Source organism: Arvicanthis niloticus, chromosome 25 (assembly GCF_011762505.2).
Source record: "Arvicanthis niloticus isolate mArvNil1 chromosome 25, mArvNil1.pat.X, whole genome shotgun sequence".
In the NCBI taxonomy this organism is placed as follows: domain Eukaryota; kingdom Metazoa; phylum Chordata; class Mammalia; order Rodentia; family Muridae; genus Arvicanthis; species Arvicanthis niloticus.
The window spans coordinates 32266099-32281753 of NC_133433.1; the positions used below are offsets into that span (position 1 = coordinate 32266099).

Consider the following 15655-nt stretch of genomic DNA (forward strand, 5'->3'; position numbering starts at 1 on the left):
TTTCATTATCTTTGTCCCGTGTGTTCTGCCTTTTACGCTTCAATGCTAGTAGGATCAAACATAGATAATCAATTATCCCGGGCATTCAGGGATGGAGTGGCAAAGATAACAGAGCCTGTGCCACTACGGCCATTTGCGACATGATATTCCTGCTCTCGGGGACTCAAACTCTTTTTCCTGTGCTTATTTTGACCTCCAAGATATTAAAACTTAAACTGAAATCATTGAATTGCTTTCCGAATTTTACACGTTACAGTATTCAAGGGCAGTAAGGTTCAGATTTAAACTCTAATACACTCTAATTTAATAAACTCTAAGGCTTTACTACTGATGCATAATGCTCGATAAATGTTTGTCAGCAAATTTTCTTCTATTAGCACATTAAAAACAAAGCCAGGGACAGCAAGACCACTCAGCAGGTAAAGTGTTTGCTGCCGAGCCTGGTGACTTGAGTTCAATCCCTGAACCCACGTGGTAGAAAGCAAGAACAACTTCCCTAAGCTGTCCTCTGACCTATATGCATTTTCTGTGGCACATACACACGCACACATACTAAAGAATGAATGAATGAATGAATGAATGAATGAATGAATGAATTAGTATGTAAATAATGAATGAATAAGAAAAAGCTTACATAATTAAAAACAAAGCCAGGGCTGGGATCTGGCTGAGTCAGTTCAGAGCCTGACCTGTGAGCACTAGAACATGAATTTGCCTCTCCAGCACCCCCACATAAGCGAGGTACAGCAGTGGGTATCTATCCACAACTTCCATGTTTTGAGAGGGGCTGCAAAGACAGGCAGATTCCTAGATCTCAGTGGCCAGCCAGTGAATTCATGAGCTCTAGGTCCACTCTGAGAGACCCTGTTTTAACAAATAAGGGTGACAGACATTGAGGAACACACTCAACGCTGACCTCTGGCTTCCACATGCAGCCACACACAAATGCACACAGTGACATGAACATGTACATGCACTGCACACATACAAATATTTGAAGTCGAAACCGTAAGTATTAACACATGAAAACTGTGTGGTCTACAGACTCAAGGAGCTACACAAGGAGCTCTCTGACAAATGAGAAATTCGGTACTTCAGGGGAGCTAGAGAGATGCTCAGTGGACAGGGGTGTGGTCTGTGCAAGCAGGAGGAGGTGAATTTGAATGGCCAGAGTCTATGTGAAAGGCAGATGCAGTCTACGGATCTCAGCACTTGAACTGGAAGATGCAGGCATCTGCAACCCTACCATTTCTATGAGGAGGTAGGAGGCAGGGCCAGGAGAATCCCTGAAAACTCAAAGGCCAGCTAGCCTTGCAAACATAGTCAAAAACAAAAGAGACAGCCTGATTCAATCAAGGTGAAAGGCAAGGACTGATACCAGAAGTTGTCCTCTGATCTCCACATGCATGCCTTAGCATGCACATACACAAACATGCACAGCACACACACATACAAATGCATCACACATAAATAAAATTGTAAAATATATGAGAGGAAGAGAGAAGTGTTTGGTTGAAGTACATTGGATGCCCAGATGAAAATAAGTAAAATGTTTTGTTGAAAATAAAAAAAAATGCTATTGAACAAATTTCCACTCTTTTGTTGTTGTTGTTGTTTGTTTGTTTGTTTGTTTTCAAGATAGGGTTTCTCTGTGTAGCCCTGTCTGTCCTGAAACCCACTCTGTAGACCAGGCTGGCCTTGAACTCAGAAATCTGCCTGCCTCTGCCTGCCAAGTGTTGGGATTAAAGGCATGCACCACCACTGTCCGGCTGAACAAATTTGTATATGTGAAATATCATTATGTGCAGAAAAGGACCATCGGGTGGCTACACCCTAGCCATCCTGTTTCCCCACCTGGCTAGTTATTTAATTCTAGATTCAGTAGGGGGCAGTGTTCTATTAAGTTGAAGATTATGGTTCTTTGTTGTAGTTCATCCTAAACAGAGACAGGGACACTCTGTTTCTTTTCAAATCCCCCGACTTCCCTCCAGCATATTCTTCCATCACTGCCTGTCAGTCCCCTTGGTGATCTTTTCTAATTCCCACTGGCCCTATAAAATCAATCTATATTGACAGCCATTTTCATCAATATGTATCATCATATGATGACAGCATCATATATTTCTTGGCTTGAATTGTTTCTATACTTTTGCATCTAAAGTTTATCAGAGAGACACATGGAGGACCATGTGGCCAAGCTTTGCATTCAAATTAAGGTTCAGCCTTACTCCTCCTATAGATATACATGCAGTGACAGAGACTCAGGTGGATTCAGAGACTGTCACTATGCATATTTAAATCTGTGCCTATTGATAATCAAGTGACTATGCTTAGCATACTGTAAACAGATACTTTGTGTAAGTTCTGTATTATCTTGCAAATCATATACCTATATAATTATATACCTACAGTGAGTTGCAGTTCATGTATGGAGGATGATGACATCACAGGTCTCGTGACCATTAGAAGACACCTATTTCTTTTGTCCTCTTCATCTTCCTTCTTCTCTTCCTTTATCCCTCCTCCTCCTCCCTCCATCAGAGTCCACATCCTAAGCTTCTTCCAACACCTGAGGAATCTCACCCTGGTCAGCCTTCATTACTTAACACAGTCAAGCTGGCTTACCCCAGCTTCTGCTGAACTCTGTGACTATTTTACCTCACTCCTTGCTGCTGAACCCAAGCACAGTGACCACCTACTTACCCAGCAAACAATTCTCTCATTCTCTCATCCCCTGCCTCAAGACCTTTGCACACGCTATAGTCTGTCTGGAGTAGTCTCCTTGTTTGCTCCCCTGGCTCCTTGGCACAGGTATCTTGTGTTTGTCCTTCAGCTCAGGACCTTGTCCTCTGCAAAGGCTCCCTTGGCCGAGACCTTGCTGCTCTGAGCACCCTCTCCCAATACCATGCTCTCACTCCAGTTATAACTATTATTATATTTAAATAATTCTTTACTTAATATCTGTCATGCCTCCATACGTTGGTCATAAGAACAGAAATAGCCTTTGATCTGCGGGAGGGGACAATATATATGTGTAAACATACGCTTCCTATTTGACTGTACAACTGGCTGGCATTTATTAGATGAATAATATACATATATGTATATACATAATATAAATATAATGAATGACTGCTTTTTTAATTTCATACTGTGTTTTATAAAATACCTCAACGAATATTAATTATAATCTATGTTTTAAAGAATAATTGTATCCAAAGCCTACCGTTTACTGGCCCAGTTTATCTAAAACAAGCACCAAATAATATCCAAAAACTATATTCTGCCAAAATATAAGAACAAAGGCATCGCCTTTGCTAGGGACTTGGAGTCTGAAGTGAAAAATCGTAATCTCTAATTGAAACAAAGTGTCAATGGTTTAAAAGATGACATGGGGTTAACCGGTAAGCACAGTAGTCAGAGCGCTCCATGGACATAATTATGCACACTCATAAAGCTTCTGCAAAGATGACTAGAAAGGGGGTGACATCAGCAGATCCCCATTTTCCAACCATCCAACCTCTCTCCGGGAAACCATGGCAGTGGGCTACCTCAATTCCATATGGCCTCCTGGAAAGCCTGTGTCTTTATATGAGCAGAGGCTGAGGGAACAGGGCTCTTCCATGCTACAGTCAAAGTCAGTAGGATGGAGACAGGTATGTCTATGTACATACGCAGATGAGACTGTAGAATGCAGCTCCTTTCATATAACGGAAAGGAACAGATAAACCACAGGAGATGGTTTTGATTTAGTCATATTTATAAGGAACCTTACTTTATGTGTGAGAGGGACACACTGCTGATTGGTAGTTGGAAAACCAGTTGTGCCTTGCCTATATTAATTAGCTTACCTTTTAACAATGCCCTGTGAAATTAGTTTTAGCTCTCCTCATTTCTTAGGTGAATACACTGAAGTCCAGCATGACGGAGGAAGCTGCCCAGGCATTCACAGTGGAGAGGCCAGGATTTGAGTGTAGCCATCAGCACTCAGATTCCACACTCTTTAAAACACTAGCATTGAAGGGATTTATGCATTTGTATGCATATATCTATATATGTATATATGTGTGTAGAGTATATATATGTATACATAAATGTGTACATTATATACATGTATATATATATATATATATATATATATATATATATATATTATATACATATATACATACACACATCCCCTAGCCCATGGGACTCTGGTTCCATGGTGATTCTTAATCCAGTAAAGTTGACAACGAAGATTCACTATCACAAAATTTCAAAGGCCAGATCACCGTCTCATGTTTATAGTGATAATATCTAACACTCTGTGTTAATTGTCTCATTTAAATTGTACCAAACCCTGTGAGGCACCACAACTCCATTTCTCATTGAAAAGACACAAATTTCAGCCTTGTTGGCCACTTTTACATGACCTCACAGCCTTATTGCATCCATCTGGAGAGTTTGTCATCAACAAGAGAAACACTTGGTTTCCTGGTGTTCTGGAGGTCAGGAGCCAGTGGCGAGGCTCTAGCTAGGCCCCTGAGGGCTCACGGCCTGCAGCTTCCTTTGGTATCTTCATAGATCAGAAAGAGCTAGCTAATTCTCTGGCCTCTAATAAAGACTTCACTCTCTTGTGTTTTTCTTCCACCCTTGTGATTTTATTACCTACCACAGGCCATCCATGGCCCCAGAACTTGGTTAACACATTTATGAATGGGGTAGAGGGTATAAACAGAGCTAGGGGACGACTCAGCAAGCAAACATCCTTCTGTGCAAGCGGGGCAGACTGAGTTCAGTGCTCAGAATTGGTGTAGAAACAATGTGACAGCAACCTCTGTAAACCCAGCTTTCCTACAGTGAGACGGGGAAGAGACACTAGGATAACTGAGAAGTTCCAAGGCCAATTGAGTTCCCACAGGTGTATTCAGAGTAGATCAATTAAGTTACTTCTGTGGCCTTTAATAAAGACAGTAATCTTATCCATTATAGTTCCAACCTTGTGATCTACCACACCCCAAAGGCCTCCATCTCCAGACCCCACGACAGCGACAATACGTTTTAGAACTTATGAAGTTGAGGTGAGTCAAACATTCAGACCATAACAGTTTTGTTAGGATGGCTTTGAAGACGTGATAAAAAACTGATACGGTTCTGAATATCTACGCAAAAGAAAGGGACCTTGAACACAAATAATGATCAAAAATAACAGCTACTGGCACCCTAGGGTTTGTTATTAGAGACCGTTTAATAATGCTATATTCCTCGGTTTATTTAATCCCTAAAATCATCCTGCAAGATAAATACTATCTGTGACTCATAGCAGAAATCAGGAAGCAAGAAACCACAGTGTCTGGCCAACTCGACCAAAGGCACAGTCCACTGTGTCAGTGACTCGGAAGAGCGTGAATGTGCCGCTCGTTTTTGAAGTATTTATAATAGAAGGTGTCACATACGTGCTATAGTAAAACTGATGTGTGATTTCACACAACGAAATATATACACATGAACACCAAAAGTCAGATCCACACGTAGGCAACAGCATACGGTATTTGTCCATGTTATCACACTCAGTGCAACAGCATACGGTATTTGTCCATGTTATCACACTCAGTGGGATACTTTCTAGCTCCATCCACTCTCCTACACATTTCATGTCCAGTCTCCTTTACAGCTAAATAAAATACCATTGTATACATGTATGTACATTGTATACATGTGCTGTTGTAAAGAATGCAGCAGCATGGGTACACAAGAATACCTGTGGTAGGCGATCAGCTTCTTTGGTATATGCCCAGGCCTGGGACAGCTGAGTTATATGGTAGTTCTATTTTTAATTTGTTGAGAATCTTCCATACAGATTTCCATAATGGCTGCACCAGTTTACACTCCTACAAGCAGTGAATCGGGGAATGAGTACTTCTTGCAGAAGACCCAGGCCTAAGAAAAGAATATATAAAATGAGTCTGAAATAATTTTTTTGACTTACTAACCAGTAAAGAGATGCTAAACACCTGGTAAAGACACATCAAAAGGATGTAGAAGCCACTTCAAGAGGACATCTGTGCCCAAATCTTAGAAATTTTGAGTCCCAAAACGACAGTAACAGATGGCTAGCTAAACACTGAATATAATCAACGTGTCCACATAGATCTAAATGGATAAATGGGTAAGTGTTGGGAATTTTCTCTAATTATTTGATTGGCTAATAAAGACAAGAAGCTAATCACTGGGTAAAGAGAAAGAGGCGGATTTTCCAGGTCTGAGAGAGGAAGAGAGGAAGCAGGAGAAAGGACAGCCCCTTGTAGAATGTAGGCTGGGGAACTGTCAGACTTGGTGGTGGCTTTTACCACCGGAAGAATTTCCAACTTAGAATAGATGACGAGTTTAGGACAATAGGTTCCCCTCCCAGTGGTTGTGTCATTCTGGTTAATTTTTAAATTAAGACTGTCTGGTGTTTTATAGTCTCTATGATTCAGGTGGGCAGTTTGACAGACCTGAGCCAGACCGGGTCAAACACTGGCAGAGCTCTGAGGAGAGGCAAAGCGGGCCTTTGTGGGAGAGGCGTTGCCTAGGAGGAACAGGCAGCAGTCATGGTCTCCAGCCTTTGCACTGGATAAAGAACAGACAGAGATCAGGGCGGCTTGGCACCAAGCTAGTTATGGGGGCTGGGCATGCTAGCCGTGAGGACTGGGCGTGATCGCTGATGCCAGCGCCTAGCGGGATTTAGTGTGGATTTTTAAAATTACATGCTACAGATAAGTTTGGAGAGATGAAGAAAGCTTTATAGTCCCAAACAATAAACAAAGGAACATGGGATTGGAAAATTAACTCTAAACTGTCTTATTTCAAGCAACTGACATCAATGGATGATAAAACAACTGAGTGGAAACCAGACAAGGAACAGATATTTATACTGTGTCGGTGTGTTCTAATACAAAATATCTACTTATGGGGCTGCAGACAACACAAAGTATCCACTTAGGGGGCTGCAGACATGGCCTGGTGATTACAACCCTTAAAGCACTTACAGAGAACTTGGAGTCCGTTCCTAACATCCACATAATGACTGACAATAATCTATAACTCCAGTGCCAAGAGACTGACACCCTCTTCTGGCTTCTGTCAGCACCAGGTACACACATGCAGGCAGGCAAAATAACCATACACACAAAATAAATCTTAAAATATTTTTTAATTACGTATTCATTTAATCCCAAAAGAGAAGTAACTTTACAATGAGTTCAGGTAGGCACGATATGAATAAAGCAATCAAGTTTATACTACCAGTAAGAAGAAAAGTAACATTACATGCCACTCAAGCAAGTGCAAGGAGAATATATAACCCTGTCAGTGGAATTCCTTTCAATTCAACATTACCTAAACCTAAAGAAATATTTGATTTAAAAAAATAAAAAACAAAAAAACAAACAAACAGAAAACTCAAGTCAAAAACATTGCCACAAATTTTGCTTACTCTGGGGAGAGAGCTCAATTGGAAAGTGCTCGCCACGAAAGCCTGAGAATCTTGGTTTGATCCCCAGTACTCACATGAGAAGGCTGGGTGTGGGCATCACACTTCTTAGCACTGCAGAGGTGGAGAAAGAATAAAGGCTGTGTCTTTCTGGCCTGCCCAGGTCCCAAAGAGAGACCCTGCTTCAAACAAAACAAACCATAAGATGAACAGTGACTGTAGACCGACACCCGTACTGACCTCTGACCTCCACACAGATGCACATAGACATCCATATACAACCTTACATGCATGTGTGCACGTGCACACCTACACACACCTACACACACACAAAACTGCCAATGACCTGAAACTTCAAAAAAGACTGAAACAGACTGAAAGAACTTAAGACATAAAGTTGTCGTGGCCGGCCCTGGACCTGTGCTCCACAGGGCATCAGTGGACGATGGAGGAACTGGGATATGCATATACATGAGCACTACACAGGGCATGTTGTCCTGTCTTCAAACCTTTGCCTATGTTTGAAATTGTTGCCTAATAAATTACTTTTAAAATCTCAAGTAGGTAGGTTATGAAAACGGTTGAGTGACTTATAGATTAAATAGAAAGAACATAGAAATCAAGTGAATAATCATTTTCACCTTTTGAGAAACAGTCCCACTTTGTATGTGTGCGTAGCCTGGAACTTCCTATGTAGACCTGGCTAGCCTGGAACTCACAGCTACCCAGGCATGTCAGATCCACGAGCGTCTTTGCTCTTGGATGCTGATGATCCCGAGAACAAGAAAAAAAAGGATAAGCAATTGACAGAGACCCCAGGGAACCTATGCCCAAGGACATGGTCTAGCCTCTGAGTTAACTGAGTCAGAAGACTGCTTCATTTCAGAACCTATCATAAAAAAAAATAAAACACCCTTATTATTTAAGATAATTTGGGATGAGTTTTCTATTCTAGCCAAAAGTATTCTAATGCATGAACATCCATGAAAAATAGACATATAAGGCCAGAGAAACTTTCCTATGGAAGGAAAAAAAAATATTTTAAAATAGGCCTCAGAGGACTTGGAAGTCTCCATCTCTAGCTAGTCTCCGGAAATCTAGCACACTCCATAAGTAGATGTTGTGAGCAAGAGTCCAGCATCACGGCAGAAGCATCCCACTGGGCCCCAGGAAGGAGGAAATAAAGACAGAGCAGACAGCCAACCCCACAAGCAAAGAGCTCCTGTGGTGTGCACAGGTTCCAAATTCGTATTTAAAGATTTGTTTTTGTTTTGTTTTTTTGGTGTAGGGGAGTAGTGTGTGTGTGTGTGTGTGTGTGTGTGTGTGTGTGTGTGTGTGTGACAGAGGAAGGGGAAGAAGGGAGAGAGGAAGGAGGGAGAGAAGGAAGAAAGGAGAGAGGAAGAAAAAGGGAAAAAATGTACGCAAACATGCAAGCACAATATCTGTGGGGATACCCAAGGAAGTCAGATCCCCTGGAACTGGAGTTACAGGCAACTGTGGGCCACCTGGCATGGTACTAAAAGACACAGGCCTCTGAAAGAGGACCCTAAACTCCAAGTCATCCCTCCTATCCCCCCATTTTTTTCTTAATTTGGATAGAATACTAATGTATCGGGCCTCAGAGTCTACTTATAAGTTCTTATCATTCAGTACACTGCATCCAAAAACATCACTTAGGCAAATTCATGAGCCAGCAGAAAGAAGACAGCAAAGCGCTTAGTGAAGGTTACTGCTGAAGGGGTGAATGCCACACTCTAAACACATACTCGGTAGCCATATGAGAGACCTGTAGGCTGGCGTATGCAAAATGCTGAGCTGCAGAATAATCAGACAGAACAGAGGGATGAGATAATAGCAGACAGATAATGGTAAACGGGCTCCTTCTCGGGCGAGGCTATCGCATTTCTCAGAAATGGCGCGTGACTTCAGTGGGGTATCGCTTTACTTTTAGGCGCTTCCATTTGTCTGCCGCGCCGATCCCGTGAAGGGGTGCTGCCATCTGCTGGAAGCTCTGATTTCAGGCGCGGCCCTTGTCCCAAAGCACATAATATCATTCAAAGGTCTTTGGTTTCTTTTTCATTGTGAAAATCTCACAGTCATCTTCTGCCAGGAAGACTGGCAGATAGAAAATTTTGCTGAGGAATTTGGGCAAAGTCTCTTAAGAGCATCGAAAAAAAGGAAAAACAGATGACAAACACATTTTTTGCAAGAATTTCAAATTGTGTCCAAACAGTTCACTAAAATCATGCAGATAAAATCGTCTTTGTGCTTATGCCAGTATTAACACATTTTTATAAAGGGTATGGTGACTCTAGTGTCTGGCAAAAGTACACAGAAATGGGCCAAGTCATCAAGTCTCCCGTGGGAATCCTAGCCTCATGAGGAATATGGTTTTCATGTAGCATACAGAAAGGCATACCAGCTTCCATGTGCAAAGACAGAGACGCAGGAAGCCTAATTTCTCTTTTAGTGAAAATCACTGGAAACATTCTTGGTTTATATTGCATGTATAATCTGTCCAGGCAAAACCCAGCACTCCAGAACACAGAGAATGAGATTAGGACATTTTTCCCATCTAAGTATACATTTCCAAGTAATAATTGATATAAATAAGAAACTAGGCAAGATTCTCTCACCTTGATTTCATTCATCAAACCAATCGTTTTGAAAACAGTGCAGTTGGCACTAGACAGACAGACAGCCCAAGTTAAAGATGTGCATAGCATCTGCAGAGTCAATTCCCAGCACGCACATCGGGTGCCTCCAGTTCGAACTCTCGCTCCAAGGGATTGGATGGCCTCTCCTGGTCTCCATGGGCACTGCAGGCACCTGAATAAACCAATAGTCAGACATGCATGTAATTTTTAAAAATTACGAATTAAAAATAGTGTGGAATCTTTGCATCAGAAAACAGCCCTTAAAAAACAGGCCAGCAACAGGAAGTATAAAACTTAAAAGGCAAAAATATCAGAGGGCTGAAAAGTTGCAAGCTACGAGTGAAGATTAAAGGATTTGCTCTCACGTCAAGAGACAAAGAGCATTGCTTAATGACGTGGATGAAAAGCATCTCACAAAAAAAAGCAAACCCTAATGGGTTTTGTCTACTTTGCATAAGACATAATGACACGAACTAAAACCACAGTGCCTGAGGGTGGGGGAAGCAAGCCTTAAGTACAACAGGCAGCGCACACTGGGAAGACACCACCCTGCCTTGAACCCTCTGACCTCGGACATCAAAGGTAACACGGGGCCACTTTGACTCCCAGTTTTGTCCTATTTTTTTTTTTTTTCACTGAACTCATGAGTTTGGACCAGCTCCTTACTTACCGAGCCCCACTTCTCTCCTCCATGATGTGGGGATAATGAATGGTGTGTATCTAACAGGATTGTTATAAGGCTGGGAAATGGAGCTAACAATGCCAGGAATGCACTTAACAGAATGCCTTACACATCGTAAGGGTTCAGTAACAGCTCACGGGTCCTGTCTGTAAAAATAGCGTGCAGGAGCACCTCCCAAAGTAAATGACATGGTGAGACATGTTCAGTACATGTGAAACATACCCACATTCTCCCAGCCTTCCCTGGGCACCACCTTGACCATCTCCAAAAAGGGTTAAATGGTACCACCCAGAGAATTGTAAGAATGACAAAGAGGTAGTAAGTGTAAAATTAGTCTGCTGGCTAGGACGAGCAGGAAGAGCCCAACACAACCTGTCCCATCACTGCTATTTAACAAAAGGCTCAACAACCACGCCTTGAAAAATCCTCAGGTCAGTCGTGCTGAGACTGAGAGCTGGTCCCCTCGGTATCTTTTAAGTTTTCGATACAGGAACAAGACTTTTGGTTTGGGGGGGCGTTGTTTGTTTGTTGTTTGTTTGTTTTACTGGGGGTTTGTCTGCTTTCTTCTTTGTTTGTTTAACAAACAGTAACATCAAAAGGCTGAGTTATTTTCTAGGTTCAGAATTTTAATCCCTGACTGTGAAGGTGACTCTCATGAACACTGAGAGACCATGCACATCTAAGTGAAGAATTATGGCTGCCTACAAAGCTCGTTAACACTGATGTGGGTTGGAAATTGTTCTCACTGTCCTTTCCTGTTCTGCTCCTAATTACTTCTGATTGAAATAGAGAAAAACAGAGAAAAGGGCCACACAGCTCTGGCCTGCCCAGTGACGGTGAGGTACTCAGTTGACAGGCTCCAGTGAAACCCAAGTTGGACCATAACTCCATTGAATGTTCTTCTTGCCTTCAAACCTCAGCTGACACCAGTGCAACCAGGACACGATGAAGTTGTGAATCTGCTAGGTTCCACTTCCTCTAATATCTGTCCTGCCTGCTCCATCTCCTTCTCTCGGCCCTTAGCAGGGGTAGGCTTACTGGCCTGGGGCCAATTTCTTCACCTCACTACTTTGTACAGTGATAGAGTGACCTTGACCACTGGTTAGTGTTGCAGTTGTCCCAAGTGAGTCCAAGTATTTTGAAGCAAAACTCAGAAAACAAATTAGAAAGTTTGGTTTTATAAAATACATCAGAATCGTATGTTGAACCAATAGGACGGAAATAAGTATTGAGCGTCCTTTGGTCTTCCCAATGTATTCCCTACTGTCGCGCACAGTGGCACATTATAGCGCCCACCGTGTTCATTGTAAAAGGAATGGGATAAAACTGAGTGTGCATTTATACCCAAAAGATATGAAACATGCCTTATTTTTAATAACTAAGAACTGAAACCAACTCAAATATTCAACCTCAGGACAATAGACTCTATAAATGTGGTATGTTGGTAGCCAGACGCAGCACTGAGGAATCTAAACAGAGAATGCTGGGGCTGGAACCATGTTCACGGGACCCAAACTGAGCTCCTAGCACCCACACTGGTCTGCTCACGGGTCCTATAACTCCAGATCTAGAGAATCCAGTGCTGTGTTCCGGTATGCACAGTCACCTGCGTTCACAAGCGCGCGCTTGGGGTACCAAACGGACCCCATTACAGGAATCCCAAAAATGGGAAATTTGATTTCATGTGAGAGTGAGAGAAAAACACGACAGTAGTTACCTCTAGAAAGGCAGGAAGACGCAAAAGCCTTCACAGCCTGCTAAGGGAACAGAGCATTCTGTGTCGTGAGGTTCCGCACTGTTCATTTATGACTTGTGCGTTTTTTGTGTGAGATTTTAACTAAAAATACACTGAACTTTGCTTTTATGTTGAATTTTATAGACCCACAGTTCTGGATTAAGAATTAAATAATTAGCCAATTATCCTGTTCCAAATAGCTGATTGAAAAATATAAAGAAAAACTCCTTCTCTCAGACAAAAGGGCTGCATTTAAATTATATGTGTGTCCTGTTTCTTTTTCCTTTTGGGAATAAAGACTAGTTTACACATTTAAATTTTCTTCTATAAATGCTATTTGAGGAGTAAAGGTGATTTTTCTAAGCTCTTCTGAAAGATTACACGGCTGCTTCTCTGCAAACTGGAGCCACAAGCCTCCCTTGATTATGCCACAGCGCCCCCTGGTGGTTCGTGTGAGTAAGACCCTTAAATTCCTATCCTCAACCAAAATTGAAATGAGCTTATCATATAGGACCAAAAAACACTGGCAGGATCTTTATTCCAGTGCTGCTTGGTGAGTCCTCAGAGACACTCAGAAACAATCCAAGGTGCATCTGGTACTTCTAAACTCTTTCTTGAATCTGGAATCAAATATCACATAAGCTTTATTTATTCATACTTAATTCTAAACAATAAATTCACTATTTTTCTTCAACATACAGTAAATTTAAGTCGTACTATGAAAGATAAAGACTCTACTTCACCAGGTAACAGATCTTCTATTCAACATAATTCTTATCAATATCAAAATTATGATAATAGTCTTATATACCTTTCTTATTAGCAGTTAAAATCCAAGGTGACCAAATTGTAATTAAGAACTAAGCATTTTGACATAACATGAAGATAACAAGATTGACTTTTAAATGAAAAACCTCCTCCCCACCCCAGGAAATGAAACAATATTCAAGACATAAGCCTCATACTAAACTCTGTCAGAAGATTGACGACAACAGTATGGGGCAATCATAGCTTCTCATCAGCCTATGAAACAGTGACTCACGTGGAAACCAAGCCAACAGGAAGGCTGTTTATCAGAAGCTCGTATAAATTAAGCAACATTGAAATGGATATCCTAGATGCCTCTCAGCAATAAAGCGTAACTGTTAGTGTAATTTCTCCAACAGGCTATCTGGTAGCACGGAGGGTGAGTGAGCCTACGCTTCCCACATCCACCCGCCACACCAAACCGACACAACATCGATATGCAAATTAATACACATAACATTTTCCTAAATATGCAGATTTTTAAATGCAAAGTAATGCCATATGTTTCCTTGAAAGACATGAGTATATTGTCTAATAAAAATACATAGAAGCATACACTAGGATTGCTGGAATAGTGAGTTGCCTTCGGGGAGCCCGGGACTTGGCTGGGAATCTATACATACCCACCACATTTTTTGTGCATATTTTTATGTTGTAAATGTTATATATTTAAAATATATAATAATTATATAAATATAATATTTAATATAATAATTATATAAAATATAATTGTATAAAATATAATAATTTAATCTAAATATTAAATTTTAGATTGTATTAAGGAAATATGCTGTTTACAATGCTAAAAGGAGGTTGTTAAAGTCTCCTGTTTCACACTATCGAGACTAAGCATGGATTTCTATGTTCTTTATGAAGGTTCTAACACTCAGACATGCACTGAGGGATGTGGGCATAGCTCAGTGACACAGCCCTTGCCTGGCACACATGCTCTGTGGCCAGCCTCGCAGGAAGAAAGAGTACACTGAGAAGAGGCTCAGGGAAGGCATTCAAAGCATGTCCTATGAAAAAGGATAAGAAGACTGTTGGAATTTTTAAAGTATTGGATGGGTGCCAAGGCCTAGGCCCAGAGCTTCTGTTGCATGGTATACACTACACCTGTGTTTATGTTTTGTGAGTGCATGCACTTGTACATGTATATACATGCATGTAGACATCAGGCGTCTCCCTCAGTCACCCTCCACCTGATATTTGAGATAGGGTGTTCTATTGAATGCAGTGCTCTCCAGTTTAACTAAACTGGCTGACCTGAACTCCAGGGACCCAACTGATCCCTACCCTCAGCAATCTGGTAACAGACAAACAACACTTCCCCGAGCTTTTGTGTGGGTGCTGAGATCTAAGTCCAGTTATCACAGTGACAGGACAAGCATTTTACTGACTGGTCCATCTCCCCAGCCCCCATGAGTGGGCCTCTCTGTTGAACTCCTACGCCTAAGACTCAAGGGTTATTGCAAAAGAGGGGAAAGAAAGAGAATATGAAGCAGGGGAACAGGAAGTTTGCTGTGACATTGTGAGAATGTCAGAGGCTATACCCATAGAGTCTCAGTGATGTGGGTAAGTGAACAAGAACACCACCAGTAGACATGCTAACACGGAAGGAAGGAAGCCCACGAGGCTTCAACCCTACACAAAGAAGTAAAGCAACTAAGGAATGCTGGGAACTGACCCACCAGCACCATTATACAGTCTGAGCAGGGCGTGCGTGTATGCATGCGTGAAAATTGGATGAAAAAGTAGCAATTGGGTTTATGAGAGAGTTGGGAGAAAGGAAAGGGAAGGGGAAATTATATAATTATATTATAGTCTCAAAAAATAAATATTTTTCAAACCTTTCCATTGTCCCTGATGTAGTAGTACCAAGGTTGAAAACCACTAGGTAAATGTTATCCTACCTTCTAAGATACTTCAAATTTCTACAGTTTTATTTTGTTGTGTATTTTTAGCCCTTTAATACATGGACTCACTCTGTAGCCCAGTCCTCCTGCCTCCGCTTCCCGGGGACTGGGAAAACAGACATAAAGCACAATACCCAACTCTTGTGTTTCTTGCACTTTTGAGTTGTTGTTGCTGCTATCTCAAACCTCTGAAGTCTGAATGTCTGCATTTTCTGAAATTTTTTTTTTTTTTTTTTTTTTTTTGCTTTTCCTTTTGATACTTAAAATGTATAGGGGAAATAATGTGCCTTGCTTAATGTTAATTCATAATTTAATGATGATGTGACAGAAACTCTCAGTCAAATGAACAGATAATCAGTCAGTGTGGACAGGACCTTTGTCTGCCACTATCATTGCTATGAA

At 41.4% G+C, this 15655-nt stretch overlaps 1 long non-coding RNA gene across 6 annotated transcripts in view; it reads right to left on the bottom strand.

Moving 5' to 3' along the window:
• Positions 1-15655, bottom strand: part of LOC143438618 (uncharacterized) — a 72709-nt gene that overhangs the window by 12900 nt on the left and 44154 nt on the right. For all 6 annotated transcript variants that reach the window (XR_013107349.1, XR_013107348.1, XR_013107347.1 and 3 more), the window contains exons 2-5: positions 10093-10285; positions 7534-7635; positions 6480-6594; positions 5744-5922 (exon numbers count right to left, since the gene is read on the bottom strand). This is a non-coding gene — a long non-coding RNA (uncharacterized LOC143438618). The remainder of the gene's footprint in view (positions 1-5743; positions 5923-6479; positions 6595-7533; positions 7636-10092; positions 10286-15655) is intronic.